This window comes from Crassostrea angulata, chromosome 6 (genome assembly GCF_025612915.1).
Source record: "Crassostrea angulata isolate pt1a10 chromosome 6, ASM2561291v2, whole genome shotgun sequence".
Taxonomy (NCBI): Eukaryota; Metazoa; Mollusca; class Bivalvia; order Ostreida; family Ostreidae; genus Magallana; species Magallana angulata.
The window spans coordinates 23,687,333-23,693,332 of record NC_069116.1 but is presented as its reverse complement, the minus strand read 5'-3'; the positions used below and the strand labels follow the sequence as shown (position 1 = coordinate 23,693,332).

Genomic DNA, 6,000 nt, shown 5'->3' with positions numbered 1-6,000 from the left:
TTCTAGAGTTTGCAATATTTAACTACAATGCTTCCAGACCTTGTCAGTCAGGGTTTTTGCGGGCACATAGGAAAAGAAGAAGGAGATGGAGTTGCAATATCCCTTATTGTAGGTTTTTTCTTTAGAAATGAATAAAAAATAGTTTCTTTAGCCTGTCCTAGGTTATGGTTTCCGTCATTTTGTTTTACATATTTTGACAAATATACGCAAACCTTATAAAGAAGTACAATTGCAGTCGATAAAAGGGGAAAACTCCAATGTTTCTTCATTTATATTTCATCTATTTATAACCAGAGTATTTAATATTAACAAAAAACGTAGATGTTTAAATCCTTTCTCAATTCTGAAGTACTCGAGACAAATCACACAATCTTTCAACGTTATCACCCGGGTACTTTTATATTTGCGGCGATTAAAATATCTTTATGTCACCTGAGTGACCTGTTGCAATGGGCAATTTGTCTATTTAAAAAAAGAAATAAAATTCTGAAAAATTATGACTATAACAACCGGGGGTGTCATTGAGTCAGTTATAAAAATATTTTTTACTCCGACATATGTTGGAAAAAATGAATGCATGTTTATGATGTCCATGAAGCTCTTTTCTAAAACTGGGGAATGCATAGCCTCTCGACCTGGAGTTCAGGTCCTAGGGTGGGACAAATATGGACACATTGTGATCATTTGTTAAAATTATAAAATCTTCTACTCCACGATATACATGTGAAAAAAAATCTTAGTTATGATTTCCATAAAACCATCACCTTAAAGGATACCAGTAGCCCACTTAAGAAACTTAGGTCAAAGAGTTTATTTACCAGACTTTGATGCAAAAAACCACAACGAAATCGTTGCTAAAAAACGGAGTTACGCCGCTTCAAATTGGCTATTTTTACCTGCTTTGGGAAATCTAATCAAGAAAGAACAGAATTAGGCGATAACGAGGCTTCAGCGGAAGTGACGTCACGAGGTCAACAAGAGGGAAATTTCTTTTCAAAGCTATATGAATTTAATTCGATTTTTTAGCCAAAATGATTGATAGGTCTGATGTTTTGACGTATCTAGCTATTTTAAGTATTGTTAATTTAGAAATTTGTATCCGTAATTATTTTATAACGGTCAGATTTCTAATGAAAAGATTTTAAAATTTGCTATTCTTGTCGCCTTTTTACCGATGGATATGATATCTTACAACGCTTGAATGGGCAGATTTCTGTTCATTATTCGGCGGCCAGACTTCTTCTCCCAAATATCAGCCCACAACCCGTATATACAACAACCAAACTAACCAAACAAGTTTTACTTCCAAAGATACTAAATGGGGTGGCATCCGGCCATTTTTACTATGTTTAAATGGTTTACTGTGCATTTTGATGGACCAAAATGTTAATGTTAAAAGTCAAGATACAAGCTACACACAAAGAAATCACCTTTAAACTCTATATTTTGCTCTAACTCGATATTTACTTTCATTTTTTACCATGAATAAAAAATACACATATCACAATGTTCACCATTTTTTATATTTAAATGGGATAAAAAAATTTTTTTTCTAAAATCGTGTCTAGGGAATCGTTCAATCCCTAAAATAATTTGTTTAATGGTTTAGAATACCAACATTTTTACATAAATACCAATACATAACGCAAAAATAATCTTTCGATTCAACTCTATTTCTTCTTTTAAGTAAGAAAGAAAGCACCATTTATTTCGCGTACAGTACATCTTATGTTTAATTTCACTCATTTACTTTAAAATATTGATCTTGTACAACCATGTTTTTATATAAATAAAGCTGCGTTGTGTGGACCAGGTGTCGGGTCGAAGTAGACGTTCGTTACAGTTCCGAACTTTTAAATATCATATCATATAACCGACCGCAATCTGGCGCCCGGTGATAAAGAATTCATCTGTCTCAATCTTTTACCATGAACGGTTTACTACTTCTAAATTTCTATCAATATCTGTTACAAGGATGGTATATAGCTATAACAATGTGCTTGCGACACGCGGTACTATGGACAATACAAATCAAAACTATGTAAAACGGGGGAGAGGGGGTGCCTAACCTACACAACACCTGTTACCTTAAACAAATATACTATGACTACTTCGAAACAAACGACCATTTGCTGAATATTTATATTACAAATGTCAATTTCCCGTATATACAAATTAAATTTGCAGACGTTATACCAATTGTGTTTTAATCTGAATTTAGGAGAATGTGGCATCTATGCAATGATGTTGATGTTGGGATGTACAGAGAGGAACTAACTGAATTACTCAAATTGGCATGGCCAATGGTAAGATATTATATAATTTATTTCTTTAAATGGATATGAAGTATAGCATAAAACTATTTTTTGCATGGTCCTCGTCACATGTATCTATTTCCATATTTAATATCAACGAGTGTACATTTATTTTTTCTAGAGTTTGCAATATTTAACTACAATGCTTCCAGACCTTGTCAGTCAGGGTTTTTGCGGGCACATAGGAAAAGAAGAAGGAGATGGAGTTGCAATATCCCTTAATGTATGTTTTTTCTTTAGAAATGAATAAAAAATAGTTTCTTTAGCCTGTCCTAGGTTATGGTTTCCGTCATTTTGTTTTACATATTTTGACAAATATACGCAAACCTTATAAAGAAGTACAATTGCAGTCGATAAAAGGGGAAAACTCCAATGTTTCTTCATTTATATTTCATCTATTTATAACCAGAGTATTTAATATTAACAAAAAACGTAGATGTTTACATCCTTTCTCAATTCTGAAGTACTCGAGACAAATCACACAATCTTTCAACGTTATCACCCGGGTACTTTTATATTTGCGGCGATTAAAATATCTTTATGTCACCTGAGTGACCTGTTGCAATGGGCAATTTGTCTATTTAAAAAAAGAAATAAAATTCTGAAAAATTATGACTATAACAACCGGGGGTGTCATTGAGTCAGTTATAAAAATATTTTTTACTCCGACATATGTTGGAAAAAATGAATGCATGTTTATGATGTCCATGAAGCTCTTTTCTAAAACTGGGGAATGCATAGCCTCTCGACCTGGAGTTCAGGTCCTAGGGTGGGACAAATATGGACACATTGTGATCATTTGTTAAAATTATAAAATCTTCTACTCCACGATATACATGTGAAAAAAATCTTAGTTATGATTTCCATAAAACCATCACCTTAAAGGATACCAGTAGCCCACTTAAGAAACTTAGGTCAAAGAGTTTATTTACCAGACTTTGATGCAAAAAACCACAACGAAATCGTTGCAAAAAAACGGAGTTACGCCCCTTCAAATTGGCTATTTTTACCTGCTTTGGGAAATCTAATCAAGAGAGAACAGAATTAGGCGATAACGAGGCTTCAGCGGAAGTGACGTTACGAGGTCAACAAGAGGGAAATTTCTTTACAAAGCTATACAAATTAAATTCGATTTTTTAGCCAAAATGATTGATAGGTCTGATGTAATGACGTATCTAGTTATTTTAAGTATTGTTAACTTAGAAATTTGTATCCGTAATTATTTTATAACGGTCAGATTTCTAATGAAAAGATTTTAAAATTTGCTATTCTTGTCGCCTTTTTACCGATGGATATGATATCTTACAACGCTTGAATGGGCAGATTTCTGTTCATTATTCATTTTTGGATTAAATAATATTTTTTCACACACGAGTGATCTGAGACAATGACACAGGCAAACAGGTAAACTAACGAAAGCACTGTTCCAGACACACATGTATCTGGGGTATGTATACGCACGGCACACGAATCTGGTGAACAAAGAGAGGGTTTTACACCTCTAGACTATATAATTGATTTGCGTATAATTAGCCACTCAATTGGTAAAAAATAAAACAAAAATATAAATTAGACTGGGTAAAATCAAGCATTCGTAAGCTAATACATATGTATAGTCCGACAATCAGTGATTAAAGAATCATGCATGAGACTATCAAAAAGTAAACTAATATTTCGAAATAATGCATTTATTTACGAAAGCCGAGAAGGATCATTCGAGATTCGAGATTCAAAATACGAGGTTCGAAATACGAGATTCAAGATTCGAAATTCGAGATTCAATTTCTAAATTAACCAATCAAATCAAGGATCTGAAAATATGTGTCCTAGCGACATCAAACTGTTCTAAATAAATATCATCCGTACATGCTCTTATATACAAATAAATGCTATGTTCACTTCTCCCTTCCTAACTTAATTTATTTGTATTTACTTTTACACAGAATACCTAAGTAGACTAGTAATAATGCAGTGTGCTTCTCGGATCTAAGTGATTTTGTTTGCCCTGGTGCATTTCCACCTGATGCGTTTGAACCCTGGGGTATTTCACCACCAGTAATAGTTTAAACCCCGGGTTTATTCACCCCTTTTGTGTAAAAATTCGGTTATGGTAGAGAACTTCATAAGCGTAGCTAATTTTTTCTGCAGGGGGGTCCTAGGCCAATTTTGAATAATTTTACTATGTAAATTTATTAAGCTCCAATTTTCCCGAGGAGGGGGTCTAGGTCCCCTGACCCCCTCCTTTCTAGATCCGCACATGAAGATTAGTACATTTATAAAAATAATCTAAATATAAATAATCAGTCCGGTTTCACCAATAAATATAAGCATTACTTATCTTTTTTATGTATGCAAACAGTCATACACTAGTACTATGATTATAAACAAATCATTGAGATATTATCACATCATACGGAATTATTAATTAATACAATTTTTTCCTTTTCCTCAGTAAACAACGTATTTTTTAATGAGTCTTACCTTTGGAATTGTTTTCAATATAGAAGGATACCTACTCTCTACAATTAAAGATAGGGATGATATGGTGCCAATTTGTTCACATTGCCGATTTCTTGTGCAGAGAACAGTAAAACATTTTAAAATTTGATTGTACATGAATATTTCAAAATTATTTGTTGTATTTTGTTATAATTCATTCATTGATATATCAACAAGAAAGAATAAAAGGTATAGACAAGCATTTGTATCACAGCCAAGTTAAGATTCTCTGTAGTTTCCTACCCCCCCCTTCCCCGCACCAAAATTGACAGTAATTACATATAAATCATACCCGAAAAATGAGTCGTACGTTTAAAACTAATTTTGTCATTATGTTTAGATTCATTTGGTTATATTTTAGTCCATTTGGGTACATAGATGCACCATCGCAGCTCTAATTTATATTTAATCAGGCCATAAATTCAAAATATTTTCAAAAATTAATAGCTCTAAATCCAGTGGATAAAAAAAGAAAAGCAAGTCGAACTCGATGAGTGCTAATACCTGTGTTGAATGAATGGTACAGTAGGATATGCGCAAAAAAGTCCCGTCTACTCTTTCCTACCCTATATTTTTTTGGAAAATTAAATCCGATTATAAGAGTCAAATTAAAAATCAAGTACGGATATGTACCTGTTTATCAAAAGTAAAACTACTCATAATTTATCTACAGTGCATCGTTAAGGAGCTACACAAAAAGTTTTAAAATAATTTGCCGAGTCAATTAAAAAAAAGCCTGGAAAACGAAGAGAAAACAAAGTGGGGGCAGAATAACTGACGAATTAATTAGGACTATATACCCCCCCCCCCCCTGAAAAGTATATACTGAAAACAGATTATCGAGTACAACATCCGAACACAATTTAAAGAAATTTTCATGGTTTTTTTTATCATTTTCGCTAGTTAATGTAAGACATCACGAATACCCCAAACCCCCTTACGGAGAAGGAAATGCTAGAGAGAGAGAGAGAGAGAGAGACAGAGAGAGAGAGAGAGAGAGAGAGAGAAAACGAGAGAGAGAGAGAGGGGGTGTAAATCACAGCTGCGCTAACATCGTTAAAATTAAAGCTTGCTAGTTGGTCTGCCCTACCCTAGCTACCTCCTCTCTTTTCTCCTTTTAGAGGCTTAATTATTGTCTATATATGCTTGTATCAAATCAGGTTGGTAGCTCGTTAGCTTGTTAGTT

At 33.5% G+C, this 6,000-nt stretch overlaps 1 protein-coding gene across 1 annotated transcript in view; it reads left to right on the top strand.

The window, feature by feature from the left end:
• The first annotated feature begins 2,167 nt into the window (after positions 1 to 2,167).
• Positions 2,168 to 6,000, top strand: part of LOC128188198 (multidrug and toxin extrusion protein 2-like) — a 48,257-nt gene continuing 44,424 nt past the window's right edge. Inside the window, exons 1-2 of the mRNA XM_052859107.1 lie at positions 2,168 to 2,306; positions 2,437 to 2,538. The gene's annotated coding sequence lies outside the window, so the exon portion shown is untranslated. The remainder of the gene's footprint in view (positions 2,307 to 2,436; positions 2,539 to 6,000) is intronic.